This window comes from Aquila chrysaetos, chromosome 5 (genome assembly GCF_900496995.4).
Source record: "Aquila chrysaetos chrysaetos chromosome 5, bAquChr1.4, whole genome shotgun sequence".
In the NCBI taxonomy this organism is placed as follows: domain Eukaryota; kingdom Metazoa; phylum Chordata; class Aves; order Accipitriformes; family Accipitridae; genus Aquila; species Aquila chrysaetos.
This window is the reverse complement of record NC_044008.1, coordinates 16,402,624-16,430,333: the sequence shown is the minus strand read 5'-3', so window position 1 is coordinate 16,430,333 and position 27,710 is coordinate 16,402,624. Positions and strand designations below refer to the sequence as shown.

Below are 27,710 nucleotides of genomic sequence, written 5' to 3'. Positions count from 1 at the left end.
CAGACCTGCCAGATGTCAAGGTTTGATCTGAGCAGGCCAAGCTTCAGCACTGCTTCCACAAATTATCATCTCAGAGACTTCCTGAGCCAGAAGTGAATCTTTCTATTTAATAGTCATTGACATATTTTTCTTCTATGAATTAATCCAATCATTTTTGGGATACATGTAAATCTTTAGCATCCTCAATGTCCTGTGATGAGCAATTCCACAGCTAAATAGCATGTTATGATGAATTATATTTTGCCCTTGTTTTGAACCGACCATGGGCTAGTTGGCTCTGACACCCGCTAATTCTTGCACAGAACGAGGATGGAAGAAGTTCCCTATGCAGTTTGTGCCATTCACAGCTTTATACATGCATAACCCAGATCAGTTCTCTCTTTGAGACCAAAGAGCCTAAATGAAGATTCAGCAAACTGTTCCTCATACAGGAATCATTCCATTCTTTGATCAGAAAATCAGCCATCTATTAGACATAACATTTCCAGTGTTACTATATTCTTCTTGAGATAAGAGGACCAATTATAAAATGTTCAAGATGCCAGTATGCCATAGATTTATACAGTAATATATCCATTTAGTGAATGAACAGTTCAAGAAAGAAAAGAGCACAAGCAAAGGATGTTGCTGAGAGAGGATGATGTTAATTGCATCTAAACTTCACAATGGAGCATGATGGCTTTAGAGCTGTGAATAGGCCTGGGAAATGCAACATTTCTACACAAGGCAGTGAAAAGGACTCTTGTGACAGAAACAGCAGCTGCAAAGACAGGAACAAGTAGCATCCACAGAATTTGTTTTAACCATTCATGAGAGAAATCACAGCCACAATGTTGATGTGCAAGACCATGGAAACAACAGTTACAGCTGCAATATTCAATGACTTTTCCACAATGCGTACAATAAAATGCAAACATACAAAGACCAAGTGAATTTTAGAAAAAAAAAAACGTATTCTTGTCATTTTTCATCAGCAGATATATCAAATGAAAGACCAAGAAAATTTGTTTCTCAGTTATTTATTTTCATAAAAAAGAAGGCAAAAAGCCTCTAGATTTTTAGGAAGACGTTCATAAAACCTCCTTGACTATACCACAGCACACAAGCATGTGCCATTTACAAAAATGCTGGCTACTCTGGTCTGCAGCAGTATTAGGTGTGCTTGAAATTTGGCAACCACTCAAAATTTGCTTATCCTGACTCCACAAGAAAGGCTCTTCTCATAAAATTTCCACATTTCTTGTATTTTCAGACTGCTACCTTCATCAGTTCTATGCTTTTGCTGTTTGCCAAAGCAATTGAAGCCTGAAAAATAGCATGTTAGCATGCAATAGCAACAGTCACTAGATTTTCATGGTAACTATCTCCAAAACAAGTTCATATTATTCAAAGATGTATTCATCAGCAGGAAATGCAGACCTGACAGCAAATATATGGTGCATGAAGCTCTTCCAAATAAACAATGATTTTAATTTGCTAAAGATAGCTCAACATATTATAGCAATATCAGGAAGCAATACTCACACTGATTATTTTCAGCAACATCTGTAAGCAATGCACACTGAACATTTTTTGCCCTAATGAACACTTTCAGGTCTAATACAAGAAGTAGTACAGAAAATGAAGTTCTCAAAACCTCAGGTTCATCTCTGATGTTTACAGCAGAAGTGAAAAAACAATGCAAGTTTGAACAATACAAGGTTAAATATAGTGCTTATTGTAGCGAGTATAGTAAGGCTGATGAATGAGGATGAATTGCATCAACTTTTTTGTTAGCCTTCTCTGTGCTAACAGGATAATGCAGATATGCTAACATGGCACATTTAAGTCTCATCTATGAATCTTTCAATTAGCAAGTAAAAAAGAAGGAACAATAATAATTTTGCCATCAAAAAGCAGACTTCAGATATTTTTTTTAATTCCTGAAGAGAAGCAATCTGACAGAAACAATGATAATGGCAAATTACTGTCATCATAAATATTCTATTAAACTCTTCTTGCAGCCCTAGCCTTGTAAAACCTTATACTTGAATTCTGAGCTTAATCTTTTTTTGTCTATGACTGAATTCAGGACATATATGATTTATATATAGATTTGGACAATCTAGACTGTTAGCCCACACCCCACCAGTTGTGCAGACAACTGGTGCCCTGCTAACTAAGTTTTGTTTGTAGCAACAAAGAGATCTGTCATATATTGATTTAACCTTAACAAGTTAGGGCATATTTGTTTTCTGAGATTTCTGGCTTCACAAAGGGCAAATTGTGTCTGACTAACCTGGTAGCCTTCTACAATGGAATGACTGGATCAGTGGACAAGGGAAGACCAACTTATATATCTACTTTGACTTCTGCAAGGCCTTTGACAGAGTCCCACACAACATCCTTGTCTCTAAATTGGAGACAAGGACTCTTCTATGGATAAGGAATTGGCTGGATGGACACGTCCAAAGAGTTTCAGTCAACAATGTCCAAACGGATATCAGTAATAAGTGGTGTCCCTCAGGGGTCTGTGTCAGGACCAGTACTGTTCAATGTCTTGATTAATGACATAGAGAGTGGAATTGAGTGCACTGCCAGCAAGTCTGCAGGTGACACCAAGCGGAGTAGTGCAGTTGATATGCTTGAGGGATGGCACCCAGAGGGACCTTGACAGGCTTCAAGAGTGGGCCCATGTGAACCTCCTGAAGTTCAACAAGGCCAAGTGCAAGGTCCTTTACATGGGTCAGGGCAATCACCAGTATCAATACAGGTTGGGGAATAAATGGATTGAGAGCAGCCCTGCAGAGGAGGTGGTGGGGATACTGGTGGATGAAAAATTAGATATGAGACAGCATGTGTGCTTGCAGCCCAGAAAGCCAGTCATAGCCTCGGCTGCATAAAAAGTGTGGCCAGCAGGTCGAGGTTGGTGATTCTGCTCCTCTACTCTGCTGGGACCCCACCTGCAGTACTGCATCCAGCTCTGGAGCCCCAGCACAAGAAAGACACGGACCTGTTAGAGCAGGTCCAGATGCAGGCCGTGAAAATGCTCAGAGGGCTGGAACACCTCTCCTATGAAGAAAGGCTGAGAGAGTTGTGTAGCCTGGAGAAGAGAAGTCTTCAGGGAAAGCTTATTGCAGCCTTTCAATATATAAAGGGGACTTATAAGAAAGATGGAGAAACACTTTTTACCAGGGCTTCTAGGGACAGGACAAGGGGCAACAGCTCTAAACTAAAAGAGAGTAGATTTAGATTAGATAGAAGGAATATATCTTTATATACTTTTACAATGAAAGTGGTGAGATACTGGAACAGGTTTCCCAGAGAAGTTGTGGATGCCCCATCCCTGGAAGTGTCAAGGTCAGGATGGAAGAGGCTTTGAGCAACTTGATCTAGAGGAAGATGTCCCTGCCCACAGCAGGTGTGTTGGACTAGATGATCTTAAAGGTCCCTTTCTGACTCAAACCATTCTATGATTCTAAGACAGGAGCAAATACTGAAGGACTGGAATGAGGACAGAGTTCATGAAGCAATGAACATCTCACTGCTGCAAAATCTGTATCCTCTGTGCACAGAGCAACTGACAGGGTTATGGGTCTGTGCATCTGGCAGAAGGTCACTTCTTGACTAGAGAGTATAAAAATCTGCATTCAATCATGGGCTGGCAAAGCACAGAGATACCTGAAAGGGAGGCTATGCTCTGCATATCATACCTAGTGGGAGCGTCAAATGCTTGTCTTCAGAGCAGATCTGACAACAACTGAACCTTGAGCTATCTTCAAGCTAAATCTGGGCTGGCCTTTGAAAACTTGAGCTTTGAGACAAAGAGGGGTAGACTTCTTAATCCTGCAAGAGAAAGCATCCTTCCTTTTACCTAAGCGCTCCCTAACTGACCAAATAATTTTGGAATCTCTGTCCACAGGGGCATAGGTCAGAACTCACATATCCATGACTGGACACAATTCATCTCAGGATGTGCAGATACGTGTACATACAATGTTGCTATAAAAAGTAAAAGTCATGACCTGCTATTCAAATCCAATTACTTCAGTGTTTTTGTCATCCTTCGGCCAGTGTCAGAGCAAATCACTGTCTGCAGTTAGTTTTGGATTATGATGTACATGAAATGAAGTACATTTCACCCAGCAGTGTTTCTAAGTAGTTTATCTGTGGTAAGTCCTGTAAAATCAAGCAGAATTCTAAGAAGTTACTGAAGACTTTGACAGGAAAATGGGCAAGATTTGCATGTGCCATGATCCAGATCTGTATCTGTCTGTAGTCTATGTTGTTCCACTACAAATATTCTGTCCTATATACTTAATTTTCAAAAAATTCCATTTGTGCCGGAACGATGAAAAAGATAGCTAATTACAGTTTCTTAAATTAAACTAGGTCTGTAACAGATATTTTGGGGGAGTTGGCTATGTTACAAAATGCTTCAGTCTCCCTTTATGACTCCGTCCAAAGCCAAAATCTGACTAATTGCACAGTAAAAACCTTGAACAATCTCCAGACAAACAGAAAATAGGATATGCCAAAATTGGTTGAATCCAAAGTTTTCCAGTGCACACATTTCAAAATAGCTCAAAGCACAATTTTTTCCAATAAAAAGACTAAATCAAAGCATAATTGATCAAATAAGAACAAGACTTATCTACAACCATTTCCAAACAATGTGATCAAAGGTAGAAAAGGAAAGCCATAATAGCAACACAGGGAATTTTAACTTTCAGTGGGGCAAGCAATACAGTCACATGAAGAAATATTTTTCTAATAAAATAGGAGTGAAATCATTTCAGCTAGTGAGTATTAAAATTAACTCTCAGCTTGAAAGTCTTCTTAGACATGGCCAATCCATTGACACACTACATTCTATCCACTATTTTGTGGGAAAAGATTAGCAAAATACAACTGCAAGAAGCTGCACAAAAACTGCACAAAACAAGGCTTTATAATTTGATACATGACAACAAATGAGCAATATAGTCTTCCCACCAAAAATTACTAACTTAAAGACAGTGCAATATATTTGGAAACCTCTGACAGACTGAAAAGCAATGCCATTCAGCAAGACCAGACCAAGAAATCGTTGCCTGGCTGCTGACCCTGAAATTCAGATGACTAGCACAAAACTACACAGAATTGAAAAGCAATACTAAAACTTTGAGTATAACATAAGTGGAGATTGACTTATTGAAATTTGTCAGCCACTAACACACACTAAGTCAGTGTAAAATGGGCATTTTTTTCTGTTCAGTGATTTTCATAACTATTTTAATAGCTTATAAAACTTCAACTATTTTCGCTTCACTGATACTTTTAAAAGAGTTCTGACAATAATGATTTCTACTAATCATCCAGGTTCAAAATCTTTGCTCATGTTCATTTTGTCCCAGTTTTTCTCATGAAACAAAAGAATCCAAAAGCATATGGGCTGGATTTGAGCCCTACTGTGCATGAACACTGAGAGATCAGAAATTAAATGCAAATAATTAATGAAAGTCCAAGAATTTTTAAACTACAAGTAAGGCATGAAATTATCCAACTATGAGGTTGGGACTTACTTTCTTTAATAGAATGGATATATTTGAGATTTGGGCTTTGCAAATGAGCCATAACTGAGGAAAGGACATTTTTGCTGTGAGAGGAGAGGAATACAGTGATGTGGCTGCTGCTCATGGGATCCTCTCCAGCACAGGACAAATTTTGTTGGGACTAAATTACTCTGGGAGGGAAAAATGAGGTATTATCAGAGAGTATCCATGAAGGTTTATCTTATGGAAAGTACAGCTGGTGGCCAACATATTGACAGCACAGGAACTTCTGGAATACTCTTGCAGTCCCCAAATATTCACTCGAGTCACTATACCCCAACTCATGCATCTAAAGATGGACTAATTTTAGCTTGATAATAGACATGTGGGGACAGTATTCATCAAAAGATTGAGGCCATACATCAACAAGAATAAGTCCCACTTCACCGACTACAAAAAACTAAAAAAGAAATTAAAAGTCTTATTGTAGAGTATATTTGCAGGAACCAAATCTCACCTTTTATCACGGAAGAAGGAGGATGTCAGACCTCCTGAAAGTGTTAAATGCAAGGTATCAAATACCGAGCTACAAACTCTTCAGGGAAATCACCACGCTCTGAACAGTAACAGAAGTCCATGAGTCTTTCATATTAGACTCTTACACTTGCACAGCAGACAAAACCAGCTTGGATAATACTGTTAAACAGTACTTGTGACTGAGAAATTAAGTGCTACAGTTTGCATTGTGTGGGACTATTGGCTGACTATCCAAGAGAAAGCAATGCTGCATTCTTCTATACCAACACATGCCTTCTCTATAACCAGTGGTGTTTAAAGACACTGACTGCATCAAAAGTGATGGCTGATTGTACAAGCAAGTTCAAAGACACTTGCCAGGCAGCCTACAGATGGATTTCACAACTTAGTTTTGTGCATCGGGGGGGAGGGGGGAATATCAAATCTAGGCTTGCTATTTCTATGCAGGGGGGAGGAATATCTCTGCTTTCCTCCTACTCTTTAGGGGGAGAAAAGAAAAATAAACTGCAAGGTACTTTGTCACTTATAGCCTCATTCATGATGAGTCAGACACATTAAATTCTCACATGAACAGTTGCAAACTTTCTGGACCAGCAGCAGTGAGTGCCACCTTGCATACAATTGCAACAGTCAGTATGTACCACCAACCGATTAAACCATTCTCACACAAGAAACAGCAAAAAGGCCTCATAGGCTGTATTCGTGTTACAAAATAACCCTAAGAAGCAAGCCTGGGAGGAGCCAGCCTCCTCATCTACATAATAAATACATAATAAATCAAATGGCTTAGTCTAGAACAAAACCTCAAAGTGATCGGGGTAAAACGATAGCAGGGATTGCTGTTCAGAGGTTGTATGGACAAGACCTTGCAAATATCACATCACCGTACTTGCCACAGTCCGCCACTTGCCTGTGCCAATAGGCTGTAGGTTTCCCAAGTTCAGACACATCTCAACGCCATACTCTAAGGCATCCTATATTCATCCTTCCCATCTTGCTGTATAAACACTAACCTAGCAAACTGCAAAGCGGCCTCACCCATTATTTTGGGGCAGAGCCTGTCTCTGCAAGCATAGCAGGGGAATACTAGAGCTCAGTGCTGCCGTCTATACCAGCATCCCACAGAAGAAAATGAAAAGTCAGCTACTAACACACCACGGAGGATGGTCAGATGCCTTTCCCTGCTATGATGAGCTGCTTCAAGTGCAAGCACATGCAGCAGCACTTGATTCTGCATGAGCACTGGTCTAAGACTGTCTCTACTACTACCAAAGCTTAGGACAGGGCAGGGTGACATGGCCTCTACATCAGGCCCTCACTTGACCATGCTCCAGCCCTCCAAATGGAATCCCATCCTCCCAGTCAGGCTTGCCTCCCTCTCCTCTATGCAAAGCCTCTCAGCTTCCACAATGTCAAACTTCTTTGGTCCTCGCACCTCTTTGTTGGCCATCCCCACATACCATGTGGGCCAGGACTTGAGCAGTGGCTTGGGGACACTCACTCCTGAGGCATCACAATGCTCAGGTGGACAAGGCAATGACCAAACCATATGAAGGCCTCATTTTCCTTTCTGTTTAAGAACTCTGCTGAGACAAAGCTTATTTAAATTAATATTTTTCCACACTAAACATCTGGCTAATTTTTTTTTCGCCTTTAAAGATGTGGCTACAAAAGGGCCACACATGCATTCCAAATAAATGTTTTCTTCCCTGTGATCTTGCAGAGCCCATTGCACACTTCCCCTTCTAGCAGGTCCTGCTGCAAGTCAGTGGGCAGGCCCACTACTGCTGTAGGTAACCAGCCCCTGATATGACAGAGTGTTATTCAGCAACTGAAGTGAATGCCAAATCAATTCTGAGAGAGGCTTAATTACACTGGCAACACCAAGTAAAACAATAAGGACCTTGTACACAGTACTCTTGTTAACAGAGTGCAAGGAAAAGAAGTAAAATTGTACCCTTTCATTTCCAGAGTTGGAACATCACCCACTGATGTGGTAGGAAGCCTGCCAGAAAGCCAACCACTCGATAACACCAAGATAAATGCACATTACAGCAAGCAGCTGTGCTACTGTAAGCACTCAGTGTTGCACCCTTGGTGCCAAAGGCTCTGTTGTCTCTCATGAGCACTTTGATACACATACCCTCTTTGGAAAGAGGCAAAAGCATGGAGGACTTGGCACACTTTTGGTGAGCATTAACTGAGATGTTTGACTGACTTTCTTGTGGCTTGTCATTTTTATCTTACTGCTAAGATAAGATCAGCCAGTGATCTTCCATATCATCACCGCAAGCAGTATAGGAGCTACACAAGTGTGCTATGTTTACGTACTGAGTATCAGTGACAGCAAGCTGAGTATATTATACTGCTCACACAGCAATGCATTTACTGAAGTGATTTAAGTAGTTTTTTTGGTAACTGCAATGTAATTTCAACACTATAATCAGTTATGCACAGTAGCTGGAAGTGTACCATTAGGAAGTTTATATAGCATCATGCTTTTCAAATCAGTTTTATAATGCTCTATCACAGTGCCATTATAATTTTTTTGTATCGGCATTGTGGAAGGTCCAAGACAATCACTACTGCGAGCAGCAACAGGGATGGCAGGCACCTGGCCAAGCTGGAAGAGGGAGGGGAGTGATGCTGCAGCAGGACATGACAGCAGGGCTCAACCTTCTTGCCACATGGGCGCCCAGCACAAGTGCTGTCTTGGGGCAGGCACCACTCATGCCTCCAGTGGTCTAGTGAAAGACCACAGGAAACAAACATGCCAAATACAAGCCAGAATGTCTTGGGCAGTAAGAGAAGTTCTCTGATGGACAAGAACAGGAGTAGGGAACAAAGACCGGAGAATCTCCCATCATACCAACAGATTTCTGGTCTAATGCAAATTACACAGTGTGCAGAGTTGGCATCTTCTGGATTTGTTGCAGCACAACCCTCATTTATCTCCAGCAACTTTTGCAGCATGTCGAGCATCAGCTCACCTTGAAGTCAGCACAGATATGATACATATGACAGATAGCACACACTTTGAATATATTTGATTCACTAATGACAAAAAAATTAACTTTCTGCTATTGGTAGATAAGGACTGTCACATTGCTGTGTTACTCAATTTCTGAGATTAACTATATACCTCTGGCCCCCCCATACTTCTGGCATGTCCAGAAATTGTATTCAAGGTAAAAGATTTTAGAATTTGATTGTAATAAAAAAAACAAACAAAAGGGCAGGGAGGGGAGAGAAGTCCAGTTGGCAGAACTGGTGAGGTAACTTAAGAAATTGGACAGAGAATATGCAGAGTCTATCTTTTCTTTAAAGACAGATGCTAACTTATGCTTTAAAAATTAGGGACTGGGGTTAAACCAGAGGAATATTCCCTTCCAATCCTGTTATTTGCTTCACCCTTGATTTGTTATTAGTGATAAAACTTAAGAATTACTATGAAATTAGAATAACAAGATTAAAATACTGCTTGATCCTAGCAGCATACTGTTACACAAAAACTTGCAAAAATAAATAATTAATGCATTTGATACAGTAGGTAATTTGTGGAAATATTAATACAGTAGAATTTTTTGGGACTAAAGCTGTGCCAATGACCAAGAGAGAAAATATTGATCAGTAGCCCCTTGCAGTGACAACATCCTAGTTTGAAGCACTTAAATATTCAGTTTCCCAAGAAAATTAATGAAGTTAACACTAGTCCTACTACCTTAACTAAGGAAATAAGGATGACAGGCCTTACCACTGTCATTGCTGACAAATGCTAATCCAATTTTAATCAATTGTACAATAACAAAATCAATAACAAAAGTACTTAGCTAATTAAGAGCATTACCAACTAGCATTCCATTATTTTACTTTGAGAATGTTAGTAGATTGAAAATTTTTTTTTTCCAGATTGAAAAAGGCAATAAATAGATAAGCAACTAATTTAGAGATATGTCCTCTTGGTAAACGGAACGGGAAGTTTTATACTATTTCAGTGGTAAGCTAGAACCTGCTACATGATAATTTAGCTATTACCTTCCAGTTACTAGATACAGCACCAGAATGCTTGGAGAGACATAGGAACTCTGATTGTCTGGTTGTCAATCATTTTAGCCACTTGCAAATCTGGTGAGTGCTTCTTGGAACAATTTTTATATTTAAACTAATTAAATAGGCTCTTGTAAAGAAAATGCCTTTGATTTATAACTAGTGCAAAAACATGTATTGGACAACAAAGCATTCTCTGGAAGAACTAAAACCAGACCTACTGAACCTAAAAAGATTTGTAGAAAGTTTATATTTTTTAATTGTTGGCAAAACCAATAAGATATTTTTTCTATAAACTGCCAAAATATATCTAGGATAAATACTGAACCCATGTGAATAATTGCCTATGTAAGAGCCAAGAACCTTCTTCCTTAGTAAAAACAGTGTAGATCAATTCACCAAAAAATGAACAGACAGAGAGGGGAAAAATTATGTTGCTGTATTATGACTTACCTTGGTGCCACATTCTTAAATTCCGCTTCAGGGATTTACACTCATTTGCATCCCTGTCTTTACAAAAGTTGATGACAGACAGACATTACGGTACAATTAGAGACACCCATAAAAATTAAATTAGAAAAGACAGACAAAGCTCTAGACACAGGCAAAATGCATCATACCTGGCCCTGTAAACCCACTGGTGCTGTACAGTATTAGCTCCAGTTATTAGGAAAATACTTAAAAATAAAATAAATCAGAAGTGAAATAATCCCAAGATCAGCAGTGCTACCCAGGTCAGACACAGTGCTGGCCTCTAGCTGGTGAGCAAAGCCACTTCTGTATGCATTGTAGTGTAGCTGGGATGGTCTAAGCTATAGGAAAGTAGCATAAGGAGAGGTAGTACCTTCTAATAGACCAAATATTATGAAGTAGACCATATTAAGTAAACCAATGGCCCACATTTCCTATTATATCCAGGGTCCATATATTTCAGCCACTCAAAGCATTGATTATTCTTGGCTCTTGTTTTCATGCACTCAGTGCTGATTGATCCTCAGCCATGGGATCTCCTTTTTAAACCTACATCCTCTTGCAAGTCCATCACGGCCAAGTGCTACAACCCCACAGATCAGCTGCTCCCTCTGGATCAGCTGGCCCTTAACTCTCCTCCTCCCAGCCCTCTTCAAGATAAACTTGAAGCCAGTGCCCAGGAATTTAGGCTTTATGTTGCACCTCCTTAGAAACCAGCCACAAGTCCCACTTAAATTGTTCAGATGGGTTTCTTTCCTTAAATGTCTGATCAAGTAAAAGCTTCACCTCTTTAACAGAAGCTGTTTAATCAGCTAGATACTGGCAGAAAACATCCTGAACATCTCCTTCGGTTTCTAATTTAGACACAAAAAAATGCATCATCAGCTATTCAGCAGGAAAGAGCAGGAAAAATTCTGGGCTTTGAAGTACTATAGTAATCTTATCTGCTCTGTTAACATATAGACCTAGTGGTATATGGCAAAGCAATGCACCCAAAAGGATGATGAGAGGGAAAAGCAGGCAGGAGGAAGACAGGAATTTCAGGAAAGGTGGAGAGCAGGAACTCCAGGGACAGCCCTTCTTTTGAGCAAATCCAGGTCTTCTCTGGCGTCTCCAGAGAAAAGCATAGTTTCAAGCAGCCTCAGTTTAACTCAGAGGACCCACAGGACCAAGGAATCTGTAGACTGTACGTAACCATATTAGAAGTACATCCACCACTAGGTGTCAGCCCAATTTAAGATTTACATATACAAATTTCTTTAAATAAAATCTCACTTTCATTGTACTTTAATCTAACTATAGCATGGAAATATTCATTCATACATACATAACATATACATACATATACACACTCTTAAGCTGACTTTAAGGAACACACCTAATGACATTTGCAGAAAAGCATACTGTCAAATACCTAGCACCTGTCTGAAACTCAAGTAGGGCACCTGCTTTCACAAAGGTGCATTGTCATAGAATCATTTAGGTTGGAAAACACCTTTAAGATCATCAAGTCCAACCATTAACCTAACACTGCCAAGTCCACCACTAAACCATGTCCCTAAGTGCCATATCTACATGTCTTTTAAATACCTCCAGGGATGGTGACTCAACCACTTTCCTGGGCAGCCTATTCCAATGCTTGACAGCCATTTTGGTGAGGAAATTTTTCCTAACATCCAGTCTAAACATCCCCTGGCACAACCCGAGGGCATTTCCTCTCCTCCTATCACTTGTTACTTGGGAAAAGAGACCAAAACCCACCTCACTACAACCTCCTTTCAGGTAGTTGCAGAGAGCAATAACGTCTCCCCTCAACCTCATTTTCTCCAGGCTAAACAACCCCACCTCCAGGCCCCTCACCAGCTTTGTTGCCCTTCTCTGGACAAGCTCCAGCACCTCAATGTCTTTCCTGTAGTGAGGGGCCCAAAACTGAACACAGTACTTGAGGTGCGGCCTCACCAGTGCTGAGTACAGGGCGGAAAATCACTTCCCTAGTCCTGCTGGCCACACCATTTCTCATACAGGCCAGGATTCCGTTGGCCACCTTGGCCACCTGGGCACACTGCTGGCTCATATTCAGCCGGCTGTCAGCCAGCACCCGCAGGCCCTTTTCCGCCAGGCAGCTTTCCAGCCACTCTTCCCCAAGCCTGTAGCATTGCATGGGGTTGTTGTGACCCAAGTGCAGGATCTGGCACTTGGCCTTGTTGAACCTCATACAGTTGGCCTTGGCCCATCGACCCAGCCTGTCCAGATCCCTCTGTAGACCCTTCCTACCCTCGAGCAGATCAACCCTCCCTCCCAACTTGGTGTTGTCTGCAAACTTGCTGAGGGAGCACTCGATCCCCACGTCCAGATCATTGATAAAGATATTAAAGAGAACTGACCTCAGTACTGAGCCCTGGGGAACACCACTTGTGACCAACCACAAACTGGATTTAACTCCATTCACCACAGCTCTTTGGACCTGGCCATCCAGCCAGTTTTTTACCCAGCAAAGAGTACACCCACCCAAGCCCATCCGTTTGGAGGCTGTGGAGATGATGCACTTTCACATACAGAGAGCAGAGAACAAGCTCAGGCCCATGTACAGTACTTAATCTTTTTAAAATTCAAAGCCCCAACAGCTAAAACATGAGCTGAAAAGGTTAAGGTAGAATACCTGCCCTGCCACTCTTTTCTGAAGCAATGAATCCATTAACACCACAGAGCCGCTGCTGGCTATGAAATAAAAGCAGATGGACCATTTATCAGCATTTTGTCCAGGAGAGAATCAAAAACTGTCATATCACTTCTGAACAGGCCCTGTCTGAGCACTTTTTGTCATTCAAATTAACACCACCCCCTTCGCAATTGCAGGGCTTAAAACACACAGAACAGGGATGTAACACAGGGAAAAATATTTATTCAGAATATTATACCTTCAGTCATAAATATGCATGGCCTCTTCAAAGCAGACTTCAAAACCAAAAAAGGTGGTTATGAAGTCTCCTGTAATTAAATTTTCATTCCCTTGTCTAGGGGGAGTATGATGAGACAATACTGAATGTGGAAAAATAGACCTGGCTGACATTGTGTTCAGTCAGAAAGAACTTGCAGAGGTGTTGCCTGGGGACTCTCCTAACACAGGCTCTGCAGGCTCACCAGTGATGTAAAGCACTGCAAACAAAATAATGGGAAGGGTTAAAAAAAAAAAAAACAACCAAAAACCCAAACAAACAAAAAACCCCACAACCAGGACTAGCAATGGTCCAGGGAAAAGAACCGTTCCAGAAGATGACCTTCCTTTCCAGCAATACAGAAAAAACAGCCTACAGTCTTTCCTTGCACACAGCCTCCCTCTTCTGTCAAAAAGATGAAGCTTCAGTTCTGAAATATGCTTGTACCACACTGCAACATACAGTCCTTTCACAACTGACCCAAAGTCTCTGTGTGTCCTGATCTCTCACCCTATAAGCATCACAGAACACTGAAATCAGTGTCAACACCAAAGCTGGGAAGGATGAAGAAATGAGAGAACTTCTACACAACTGATAGCAAGAGCCAATATGAGATGGCTGGTATCAAGGACAGACTGAATTCAAACATGAAGTGGGAAATTTAATTCCAAACATGATAATTAATGTAGCCAAGAGGGAAAAAGGGCCCAAGACAGGAAAATGATTCTCAGAAGAGACATCAGAGATGATGGGCAGGCCCATCATCAGGTGGGCCTGTGCAAACCTCATTAAGTTCAACAAGGCCAAGTGCAAGGTCCTGCACATGGGTCAGGGCAATCCCAAGCACAAATACAGGCTGGGCAATAAGTGGATTGAGAGCAGCCCTGCAGAGAAGACTTGGGGGTACTGGTGGATGAAAAACTGAATACAAGCCAGCAGTGTGCACTCCCAGCCCAGAAAACCAATCGCAATCTGGGCTGCATCAAAAGAAGCGTAACCAGCAGGTCGAGGGAGGTGATCCTCCCCCTTTACTCCACTCTCATGAGACCCCACCTGGAGTACTGTGTTCAGTTCTGGGGCCCCCAACATAAGAAGGACATGGACCTGTTGGAGTGAGTCCAGAGGAGGGCCACAAAGATGATTGGGGGCTGGAGCACCTCTCCTATGAAGACAGGCTGAGAGAGTTCGGGTTGTTCAGCCCGGAGAAGAGAAGGCTTTGGGGAGACCTTATAACAACCTTCCAGTACCTAAGGGAGGGCCTAAAAGAAAGCCGGAGAAGGACTTTTTACAAGGGCATGTAGTGATAGGACAAGGGGTAATAACTTTAAACTGAAAGAGGGTATATTTAGATTAGATATAAGGAAGAAGTTCTTCACTGTGAGGGTGGTGAGGCACTGGAACCAAGTTGCCCAGAGAGGCTGTGGATGCCCCATCCCTGGAAGTGTTCAAGGCCAGGCTGGATGGGGCTTTGAGCAACCTGATCTAGCGGAAGGTGTCCCTGCCCATGGCAGGGGGGGTGGAACTAGATGATCTTTAAAGGTCCCTTCCAACCCAAACCATTCTATGATTCTATGGCTGAGAACAGAAGGCAAAAATAGCTCCTTTACAACCCAAATCAACCTGGAGCTCCAAGCTGGATTTCATTTCTAAACCTAATCCTAGGAATGGGGTAAGCCTCAGACCCAGACCCCAACCCCAGCCATAACCCAGCCAAAAATGTTCTTGGGGGGGGTATCTGGTATATCTTCTAGAAGCCTGCCCCTTCCTTTGGAGTCCTCTTTGCAGCCCTACTCCAACAGAAGCTCTAGGATTTGCCCCTCTCCTAACCCTAAGGATGGGCACAGCCAGAACATTAAGCCAAGAATCCCAGCAACAGCTGAAAACCAATGTTCACAGCAGGAGATCTTTTGGCAGCCCAACCCTTCCCTTGACAGCTCCCTTCAGCCCACACCAAGTGGAACTTGAGGCTTTGCTTTGGTCCTAACCCTAGCCCTTCTCTCAGCCTCAACCCTCAGACTCCAGCCCTGACATAGACCAAGCAGGTCTCAGGGGAGAGGTCTTCTGATAGCCTAAACCTTCTCTTGGTGCCCCCTTTGCACTCATACTCTAAATGAAGCCCTAGACTTTGTCTCTCTCCTAATCCTGTGATGTGAGCAGGCATAAAGGTAGCCTGGTTAGAAGGAAAAACAAATTAGTGAACAGAAGAAAATGTCCACTGCAAAATACTGACAGAGAAATACCAGCCAGCCTGGGAACCAGAAACATCCTTGAAAAGTGCAGCTGGCCTCTTCAAACTAGACAGCTGAGTACCTAGAAACCAGAAACATCCTAAGATACCATCAATAAGTGCAAAACCCAAGAGACTATAACAGCAACTTACATGAAAAAGTGGAAAGAATCTGGGAAAATAAGAATTGGTCTGAAAGAACAAGAACCATCATCTATTGGCTGTTACGGGTGAAAAATATAAATTAACAGTGCCTATTGGCAGCTTGAAGCAGTGGTATCCTACAGCCTCTTATGTCTCTGTGATACAAGGAAGACTTTTTATCCAAAGTAGAACTTTTCTCTGAAAGCTTCCAGTGCTGCATGTACTTTTCCTAAACAGGTTGAACTCTCCACACAAACCTTCTACCAGATCTTGGACCACCACTAGGGACAGCTGGCTGCCTCCAAACTCCATGATACAGATCAGCTTTGCAGTGAGACCGTTATTTATTGGTCCTCCTCTGGGCCCACCTCTGTGGTCAGTTCAGTTCATTCTCCCAGTTCTGAGATTGTTGGGTCCCCCTCTGGGATCAATTTGTCCACCCCTCTCAGATGGTTTGACCCCTTTTGGAATCTGTTTAATGCACTTGGTACCGTGTATATATAAGTAATCTACCATAAGTATATCTGCTGTTATATTGTTGATAAATTTGCCTCACTAGCGATAAGTTTGTAGGAACCTGTAACAGTATATACCTCTTTGGTTGTTGCTATTATATTGATTGTTGCTATACAATTGATTTCTGCCATACTATTGATTGTTGCTATATTATTGATTGCTGATAGTAATTTGTAATAGCTTGATATTTACATTCAATTTATTAATCATAGGTATACTTGCTAATGATGATTTTTATGGTAATCTAATAAAGTAGAGAAATTCAGAGGATAAAAGCCTCCATGTCCTCATACATTACAGAATCCTACAAACACACAGTCATGATCTCTGCACACCTGCAGGACAGGTAACCCTTCAGCTTGTGATATGCTGTCATGGAGTAGCAAGTCAGCTGCTCTGCAAGAGAGCTGAGCATGAAGGCAGGCAGCAGTGACCTCCCCAGCAAGGGCAAGGCAAGTCTGTGCCAGAACTGCATCCAGAGACAGGGATCGGGCCAGATACTGTCCAGAGATCACCCAGCAAATTCATAGTGATGAGCAGGTCCAAGGCCAAGCCAGGAAGACAAGCCACAGGCCCAGGTCAGGATCAAGGAGGTTTGAGACTGGAAGCAGACATAGCTGCTACACAGCTGTAATGTAGAAGATGCAGGGGCAAGCAGTAAAGCCTCAGCTTAAAAGCAGCTCACAAGGGAAAGCTTCAAGGTGCTTGGGGCACTGGGGATCTTATAGATGCAGAACAGCTGACCAGAACAAAATTGATACCTGACAAACTGGGATGGTCAGGAAGATAACAGTAAGTGACTGCCTCTTATCTGAGAATACGGTACATGTTAATACACACATACTGCTCCTGAGCAGAAAAAAGGCTGGGTGATTTTTAAGCCAAATAAAAACTATATAACCCAAGTCCTGATTCCTCCTTTTACATTATGAACATTACTACAGCGTTAAAGATGTCAGGAAGGCATATGAGGCAATAGACTTTTGTGAGCATTGTTTATATATTGTATAGTCACAGGCATAGCAGAATTATAGCCTACTCTGCCTGTTGCAAGACTGTGCAGTTAACAGGCTCATGAATATGTGGTCCTAGCTGCAGAATGATGTGCAGGTCTGGGGAATATTTACAAAGGCACAGGGCCTGATCTATTAGAAAACTGTGGGGGGTTTTTTGTCCACTACCATCAGTGCAAGGCCTATGTGGAAAACCATCACAGGTATAAAGACTGGAAGCGGGCAATGTGCTATGAGCAGATCTTAGACAAAAATCCAGCACCAGTGCTTCATGGCTGTGATCAGAAACTGAGAAGGAAGGCAAGGCTACATTTTCTACGACAGAACGCATGCAGAAATGCACAGTATATACCAAATTACGTTTTTGCCACACAGTTAGTACTGGAAGCACGAGAGTATGAAAAGGTAGAAAGGAAAGCTGACAGTTTAAAGGGATACACGCCTTGTGGACTTCATTCAGTTGCTTATAGACAAAAGTTTGAGGCTTTCCTAGCACATTAACACCAAAGGCTATAAAGGCTACTTCACTCTTAGTCAGCTTGTGCTCATCAGAGTATCATGTATTATCAAAATATATAAGAAAGTGGTTGCAATCACATTTGCTCCTAGAATTCATTGATTAACTCCTATTTTTCCCTGCTCAGGAAGAACGAGGACAGAGATACCTCAGATACTTAAATGGGAAAATTGAAACTGAAAGTAGAGTCACTAAATTAAAAGTGGCTAAGCCTGGAACAATGTGTGAAAGAGGGAAAAGAGATGCATGCAAAAACATTAGGAAATGTGCTGAGAAACCTCAAGATGAGAAGGCTCAGGAGGAATCTTATAAATGATAGATAATACCTGATAGGGGAAAGTAAAGACAACAGAGTAAGGCTCTGCACAGTGGTGCCCAGTGACAGGATGAGCAGCAGTGGCACAAACTAAAATACAGGAAATGCCATTTAAGCACAAAAAAAATTACTGGGAGAGTGGTCAAACACTACAATAGGCTGCCCAGAAAGTCCTGTGGTTTGAATATCAACATGGACTGAATTGGACATGGGCCTGAGCAACCTGCACTGTGACCCTGCTCTGAGAGGAGTTGGGCTAGACAGTCTCCAGAAGTCCCTGCCAGCCTCAGCTCTTCTGTGATTCTGAGATTAATTACTGTTGAATATTGACTTGGCAATGAAATAACGCTAAACCCTGAAATAAGTGTATAAAACTCGAAGGTCAAAAAGAAGCGGCTTCCAGGTCCATTTTACATACAGATAAAACTTGAGCTCAGTGAAAAAAGCAGCTGAAGTCACAATGACACATTGTCTGGTTAGATGTGTCAGAATTAGTTGTCACAACTGGAAAAATATCAATACAATATCAGAGAAAGGTTAGTAAAAACGTACAACCTTCATAACAATTTCCTTTTTTTGCATGCAAGAAAGGTCAGGATCAGGTTATGTAAACTTGAAAAAACAGAAGTAAAAGTAACAGTTCAACTGTCATAAGAGGTCAGGTCCCAATATTCACGGTTCTGATGAATAAAACATGCCAATACGAGCAATTGTCTTTACTTCGCTGGCTGCCCCACAGATTTCACGAAACCAATCAAATTTAGAATGAAGATTAGCAACAGAGGGGCAGTCTACTTCTCGACACCTCCCAGTCCTGTCTGGACAAAGGCAAAAGCAACCTGTGCTGACAACTGCACACAGGAGTTCTGTGTATTCCAAAATGACGTGAAACAAGACATGGAAATCTTGCCATCACAAGCTGGTTTCAGGAAGACAATCGAACTGGGAATTTTGCCCAGCCACTGGTCATACAGTCATGTGCACTGTAGATTTTACTACCATTTATTCATGAGAAAAGCAAAACTGCCTATGATTAAATATTCTATTAGCTATTCAGAAGCTCTCTGTGCCATCTAACATAACCACACTGACAGATGTCTGGAATCTCAGCACATTTCATTAAGATTTCCAACTTCAACAAAGCAACAGCTTATCATCTGTGGTCTGCCACTGAACAGAAGGGAAAACATAGCATCATAGGATAATTCAGATTGGAAGGGATGCCTGTAAGTCTACAGTCCAAGCTCCTGCTCCAATCAGTCAGCTTTGAGGTTAGGCCAGGTTGGTCAGGACTTTATCCAGTCAAGTTTTCAAAGAATCGAAAGACAGAGACCTAACAAGTGCTCCAGGCAACATGCAGTTCTGCCTGACTTGTCTCATGGTAAAACAGTTTTTCTTTATATCCAGTCTGAACTTCTCATTTCAGTTTGTGCCTGTTGTCCCTCATCCTCCCAGCATGCACCACCAAAAAGCCTGGCTCCATCTCCTCAAAGGTATTGGTAAGCTGCTGTTAGGTGCCCCCACAGCTGTCTTCTCTAGGCTGAAGACATTCCTTCAGCCTCTCCTGCCTGGGCCGGTCCTCCTAGTCCCTGACCATGTTGGTGGCCCAATGCTGAAAACAGATTCCACTTACATGGACATGCTCAGTAGGTTTCTAGTATGTGTTCATAGACCTACCTGTAACACAAACTGAGAGAGAACTATTTCATACAGTAAAGGTATGATAACCAAATAATAAGAGGATCCAAGAAAACACCACACTTTCTATTCCAGATGTAAAAGACAGAAGAGAAATAGATTATGGCGGAACAGGCATATGCAATCAGAAAAAAATAAAGAATAGCTCATTTAACCACATTTGTAAGGAGCAGGAGTTAAAAAAAAAAAATCAAGTTAGTCACATTATGCAGACAATAGCCTCATGTCCTTATAAATCTTTGGTTCTGGACATCACAAAACGGGACTTGAAATTTTTGGGGCTGCATTTTGCCATTTGGGACTCCAGGGTAATTATTCCTTATTCCTAACCTATAACCCCCAGAATATCTTTCTGAAGAGGGCATTTTGCCATGCTTCAACCAAGTTTGTGTCACTCACAAACAGTGCATAATAGGAATTTTCTTTGGTATAAGCAATCCACCAGCTGAGAATGAGATATTAAAACCACTGACTGCTTTGGTTGTCAGCCTGCTATATGCATCATTTATAAGAAGAAAAACAAGATTAGTCTAGGAAAAACTCCTCATGAATGTCAAGTATACATAATGCTCAGTGGATACCTAGTGGATACCCAGTAAGATTAAAAAAAAATGGTTGCATTCTCAGTAGTTAAACCCAGGTATCAGTCTCATAAGAAAAATGTTGCAGACAGTTAAATTATTGCCTCTTCACAAGAGGAAAAATGAAAGAAAACCAAAGGTCAATGAAGAATGGAATTGGCAGTAAGGCTCTGCTTGGCGAGATGGGGGAGGTCACTGGGAATAAAACAGCACAGCTTCCAGAAGACTTAAGAGCAGCTCATCATGGCAGTCCTCTATGGAAGAAAAGGAAGTAAAACAAAGTATCACTTAGATTAAAATTTCTTGAGACACCCACTTGCATGCTTACTGTCAGAAGCAAAAGTGCTAGACCAAATCCATATCACACATGAATCAGCTTCAGAAAGGGTCAAGTCACCATATAGGCAGGTTATTGAAGATTTCAAGCTAGTCCGCTACCGTAAACATACAGGTTAGTTCATGCAGACAGTTTAGTCAACACTACCTCTCCTCTCCCAAACAGGAATATGATAGGAAAACATGGGAACTATTGCCACCATCAATTCCCTCTAGGTCCGATACCAAAGGATCAAGTTCATACACAACTCTCCTGAAAATGCTAAGTCAAGGTAAAATAGCGTCAAGGTCAAACCTACGAACTTGTTCGCAAGATTATTAGGCTAGTGTTTATGAATATGCTGAGCAGAGTCCATTGCTCCTGTCAGCTCCTACATCTGAGGACAGTAAGGAGGCACAGTTCAGAACAGAAATCAGACAGTCCCGTGATCTGTACTCCCTCATTCCACAGCCCATATACTGCCTTGCTATCACCCCATGCTCTCAGGTGCCGGCAGCACTGATGAACTTTTTGCATGTTTTCTGAATTCCTATCCCAATGAACTACTACATGGAGTTAAAACAAAATTCAATTACAGTAGACTCAATCTATCGTTGCATTCACTTAGGAAGTTTCCATATGGTTCAATGCATCCTTCATTCATGCATAACGTTACATTAATTCCGAGAAAGCATAACAATATTCATTATACATTGCATGATGTGGCCATGGAAATTGTTATATTAAATCAGAAGACTGGCCTATCTGGAGTTATAGCCTGTGGCCAACAAGAAATGCTTCAGAGAAAAGAGCAAAAAGCCTTGAGTGAGGCTTAAGATTTATTCCATAAATCACAAATCTTTAAACTCCAAAAGAAGCTTAACTACTTGAGCTCTGGGAATTCTGAGGAATATCCTGTGCTCCCCTAACTCTGCTACACATTTGTACTGTAAGGCAATGAGTGCTACAGTCCCATGAGGGTATTGCAAAGCCATTATTTCCTTTTCATTCATATCACATATCCTGCCTTTCAGCATAGAGCTAGAGTAATGGCTGTGCTTAAGCAAATGAAAATAGGTCACACGCAGGGAAACAGGAGAGTGTCCTGTGGGAGCTGTTGTGTGGCAACAGCACAGGCTGCACGGTTGGAAAAAGTGACAGGAGATCAGAAAAAGAATCACAGCACTGCTGAATCATTGTGTGGGTAGGTACTGAGCTACACAAACATATGCAAAGAAAATAATCATTCAGTGTTCAGAATCATCCAACAGTGAATACTATTACAATCTGGAAGAATAGATCTATTTTTGCTTAGTATATTCTTTGCTTAGATTCAAGATTGATTGCAAAAGTCTTTGTGTATCTTCATCTTTCCTAGCACTCATGGAGGTTTTTTTGCTCTACACTTTGACAACTCTGTAACAAGACTCTGCCCAAAAGTATGAGTCCAATAAACATACATACCATCATGGTAAGAAAATTCATTGCCGCTTTGCTAAGGCAGATGCTATGTTACTGCTTATGACACTGCCACCATCAATGCCTAAGCCACACCCCAGACTGCACTGACTCAGTGAACAAAACGCACAGATGATTCTGGCCACCATTTTAGCTTCAATTTAGATGTTTACATTATTATTCAGGTATCAGACTTCCCTCAGGAAATACATTGTCCTCTTCAGGGGAGTTCACCTCCAATTCCTTAGGTATCTCTACTAAGTCTCTGCAAGGTGTGCACCAGTTCCCCAGAGTGCCTACTTGGGGCACATTTATCAGCCCTCTCTGAAAGGGGGCAGCTCTGAGTATGATGCACAGAGGTCACAGCCCCAACAAGCACTTTGCATGCAACCACATCAGAGGTGCAGCCACACTACAGCTTGCTGCAGTCCTCCAAAGGGATCAGAGACTGCCTCAAGTCTCACCACACCTTCCTGACACATCACTGTGGCCAGGCACTGCACATTTGCCCACACAACTGCAAAACATTAGTGACGCAACCCGGATGAAACAGCAACCAGAAACCATCTGCAGGAACCATAACTTCATGTCCCTCTGCCTAGCCAATGACCCATGTAGACCTCCACAGATACACAACTGATGCACAAATTAGAATACTCTTGAAGGTGATTTCAGTGTGGCTGTCCAAAACAAGTTAGTTGTTTTTCTGGGAGAAAGTTGAACTAATTAAGGACATTAGCATTTCCTGAGCAACAAGTCAGAGACTGAAACCTTGTCATTTGCGTACACCCTAATAAACTGTTTAACAGACTAAGATTTGGTTGGGTTTGGTTTTTTTAAACACTCTGCACAAAATTCAGGTCACGCCAAAGTGCTAAAAGTAACAAAACCCACTGGGATAATTGCTTGAAGCTAGTAAGGCTCACACCAACTATATGACACAAACTGTAACACAATACTAAAGCATGAAGTGGCAAAGCACTTAAACTACAGGTGTCCCTAGCTGTATAGTAAAGTATCAGAGTGCACTGAGCACATTTATTCAAGAAAAAGGAGGGTTTAGATTAGATTTTTTTTTAAGTCTATACTCAAGCGTGATTTTACACTCAAATGAAAGCTAGCTTTGCCAGTGTTTGTCCAGAGTTCATCTACTCTATTTGCGGTACCACTTCCACAAGCTTTATACATCAGCCCGATGGGGGAAAAGTAGTAGTATATTCCACACCAAACAGACAATTCCCACTTTAGGGAAATGGTTATGTGGCCTTAGTGATGCAATTTTCTTTTAGCTTGCTTTGGATGTTATGTTTTCCTGGTATACCCTCTACTGATCCTCCTATTTATATTTTCTGCAAGCTGCATCTCAAAATTCATTCAGTTATCAACTCCATCTTTCAAGACTTAGGATACACAGCTGCTATCATTGCTTCCGCTGACACCTATGAAATACAAGATCCAGGAAATCACAAGGTCTTTGAGCAGTTGCAATGAGGTGTATTGACTAGTCAGGCTACAATAAAACCAATACACAGTGTACAGGTTGCACAATGCTCTGCCTACACGGCCCATAGCTTCTGGGAAGCTACATGAAAAAGTCAAGAAGTTGCAACCACCATCACACACAGAGTGCTGAAAAGTTACACCAAGGACAAATAATACTTCCTGGTACTCCCATTTCCCACAGTCTCTAGAGAGTGAGGAGGGCCAGTAACAATGAGAGGAGCCACCAAACCAAATACATTAAAAGGATGGCTAAAATCAGCTACTTTACACGTGTGTATGGCGCCTCCCTGTTCAACACGGGACAGAAATGCTTCACTGCTAAGTGTTACAAGCTGCACTGGCTGAAGAGGAACTGCAGCAGCAGACTCTCAGAAGGTATAGATTAGACCAGGCATGGCATGCAGGTTGAAGTCATGGCCAAAGAACAGGACCAGAGGAACACAGGACAGACCTTGCAGAGGGACAAGACTTATCAGAAGTGGGCTGACACTTCTTGAGCCTGGCTTAGTGGCTGAGCACTCAGGGCCAAATCTTTCCTGTCACACACACACACAGAATGAGGAAGAAACGGAAACCAGAGTAGTACTTCCCCATGTTATACATGTAACATCTTAGACTTAAGCAGTCCAGGAGTACGGCCCCAACATGATCAGTTACAGTCTTGATCCATGACAGCCCATTTTACAAGAAAAATTAAATTCAAGCTCACATGCAAAAAAAACCCAAACCTCTCCACCAATCTAGTCTTCCCTGTTTCAGTTCTGGCTTCATCTACAAAAAGAATAGGGAAATGAATACTTGCTTCTTACAGGAAATTACCCATCCAACAAAGAAGAGACAACAAATATTTCTTGGTTTCTTCTGTTATATTTAGAAGGATTTACATCTGCAGTCGTTAAGCTTTTTTCAGAAACTGGCCAGCTGCAACTCAGGCATCCTGTTACACAGCCCACTTCAAATTCTGGATTAGCCTTTCAGCCACATCCATGCACTGCCAAGAAGAGGAATCTGCCTGACAAATGCCTGGATTCCAGATGAACAAGCTCTCACCAGATGCACTACCAATGCAATTACTCCCAACCCCATCCCTAAAGAGTCCCAGACTCCCAGAGCCAGAGGCAATCAGTCCAAAAAGGTCGAGGAGGTCACCAGCTACAACAAAAGCTGTGGTGAGTCAGAGTAGAAAGAGTGGGGTTCAAATCCATCAGTTGGGAAATGCAGTCTCACAGCCTGAGACAGATTTGCTGAGCATGGCTGTAGTATAAGCATAGCTGTCCCTGAGAACTTGGCCCAACAACCCTGTCAGCTTCCAGGAGGGACTCAGCCTGGCAACCCCAGAAGCTATAAAAGGGCAGAGGCCAGCAGAATTTGTCTCGCTGAACATTGAGTCAAAACTGCAGAACACCTACCAGCTTCAGGAAGCCCCAACTCACCAAGGGTCCTTTGGCCCAGCCAGCCAAGCTCCTCAGACTGGTATAAGAGTGACCACGTATGTACATGTATACCTGACTGTCTTTCCCCTGAATGCTATATCTTTTTCCCTTGATTAACTCAACGGATCAATAAAGCTCAGCTGAACATAGATTGTACCTGACTGGTTACTACTTTGGGTAAGAATGCTATTAAAAGTCAAAGAGACTACATAACTGCAGCTGACCACTCCAAAAATTGAAAAGCACATCCGTTCATAATTCAACACACCAAAAAGCAGCACAACCCCCTACGGGTAGTGTTCATGAATTCAGTGAAGCCATCAACTCTGTTTCATATCCTCTGGGTTCTTAAAAGACGCTGGTTGCCAACTAATTGAACTAATCCTGCATGCAGACAAAACTGTTACTCTTCACCTGGAATTGAAGGTACTCATCGAGTCAATCACTATTAAGACTGGAGTTTAAATAAAGAAGATACAAGATCACCACGGATTCATTACTCTGCCAGTTCGAGGCCATCAGCAGTGGATTCCATCATGGACAAAACAGATCCACCACCCTAGCCTTTGCTGGCAGTCTGGCCCTGAGAAGTGACTCATAGGAACAGATATGAGGAACACCTCTTGCACGCAAGTCTCCTGTGAAAACACTGGTTCACAATCCCAGAGGGAAAAGTGTCATGAAGTCTTCCATCAAACCCAGCCATAATGCCCACACAGTCAATAACTGCAGTCCTTGGATAGTGTCCAACATCGTCAGTATGAGCATCCAGGCAACTTTAAAAAGTATATCTAACTAAAAATTGATCTGTGAGTAGCAACTGCTAAATCAGAACTACTGAGAAAACTGGAATCTCAGCTTTCTAATATTAGAAAAAGCTTTGTTAAAAACTCTCCAAAAGCTCATGATTTTATACATCTTCACAATCCCAAGGCGTGTGTAACTAGCAGATGGAAGGTCCATACCTTAAAATTCTGAATGTTCATCAAAAGTGCTGTTAAAGGATGGTTATACTTCCTGGCCTTTACAGAAAATAGCTTACTTTACAGCAGCTCGAAGGGCTGCAACCTAGGAGTTACCTAGCTCGTAAGCTCACTGTGAATCTACAAGTACACAGATTATACAGAATTTCATTCACACAGGATACCACCATCCTGAGAGATAGCTGTGGAGGGATGCAGAGAAATAGACTGACAGATTATGGATAGTCATTGGAGTTAGTGAAGAGACAAACATTACCAAAATCAACCCTAAAAGTGCTAGCTACCATAGGCACTAATGGGATTAAGTGAACAATGTAACAGAAGACCTCCTATTTCCAAATTTCAATAAGAAGTTTAAGAGATGGACCAGTTTGAAAGCTAGGGTTGTAAAGTACTCTGAGAGGACCCAACCAGTAACACCTGGCTAAAGAACCATCCATCAGTGTCTGTCGGAGATGCCTGTTAACAGCTATTCAGCTTAGGGCAAATGGTTACTCAGTCTGAGGATTTCCAGGGAGAGGACGATACAACACTAAGAACTGCAGACACCGCACAGCCAAAAAGACCTGGGCATGTGTTGTGGGGACACACTCTTGTCAAACCATGTGCATAAAACAGCACAACAAGCTACGGCTGATAAAGGGCAGAAGAAGTGGGAGAAACACACTGAACCCCAACAGAGAGAAAGGAACAGATTGTTTGAACCAGTTAAAGATGAGGTGGCCCTTTGTTGTGGTCTTCATGGTTAGGCAGGACAAGACATCCACACTCACTGATGCAGCATTAGAAAGAGTACAGAAATATAAGAAACTTCCAGAACAGAAAAATATTAGAGGTGCTCCAGGAGTAAAGTCCTTTGCCACTTTTCCCATGCTCTGATAAGAAAGCCATCCACACAACTACACTTTACTATCAAGAGCTCAACCTCTCTGCCAGTCATCAAGACAACACTGCTCAGTCTACAACCCCTAATCGCTTCTACAGATATTACCGATATCTTCAGCAGATTCTCCTAGGAGAATCTAAGAAATCTGCACAATATAGACACTTACTGGGACCATCTTGTTCTTTCCATTCTCCTCTGGTCTAACTAATTAACACACTGCAGAAGACTTTTGGCAAACTCTCCTGGACTCACAGAGACTTCGCAGAAGCTGGCATCCCCTCTAACCAGTCGTCCAGGGAACTAACACCTGCAAAGAAATGACACTTGGGAGCCACGTTGCAAGTTTTGGGCTTGAGATGCCTGGATCTCAAGAAGCTGGTTACTTTATTCAGCCGCCTCAGAAACACTAGCATAGTTTTTTGTTCTTTACCAACGCAAGTGGAAAGAGGAGGAAAGATTAACTGAGGCCTCAAGCTGTCTAGCTCAGGAACCTACAATTGCTACAAATTATTTACTAAAGGAGTTACAAATGATCCAGGACAGCATGCCAGCTGTACACAACAGGATGGAACAGGCAGGGAGACTGCAACTACCCAACATTTACTATAAAGGTGG

General features: G+C 41.9%; 1 long non-coding RNA gene across 1 annotated transcript in view; it reads right to left on the bottom strand.

Annotated features, from left to right (window-relative positions):
- The window catches only part of LOC115342268, a 45,209-nt gene extending 20,643 nt beyond the window's left edge, over nucleotides 1–24,566 (bottom strand). The window contains exon 1 of the long non-coding RNA XR_003923697.1: nucleotides 24,522–24,566. This is a non-coding gene — a long non-coding RNA (uncharacterized LOC115342268). The remainder of the gene's footprint in view (nucleotides 1–24,521) is intronic.
- Between the last annotated feature and the right edge of the window lie 3,144 nt (nucleotides 24,567–27,710).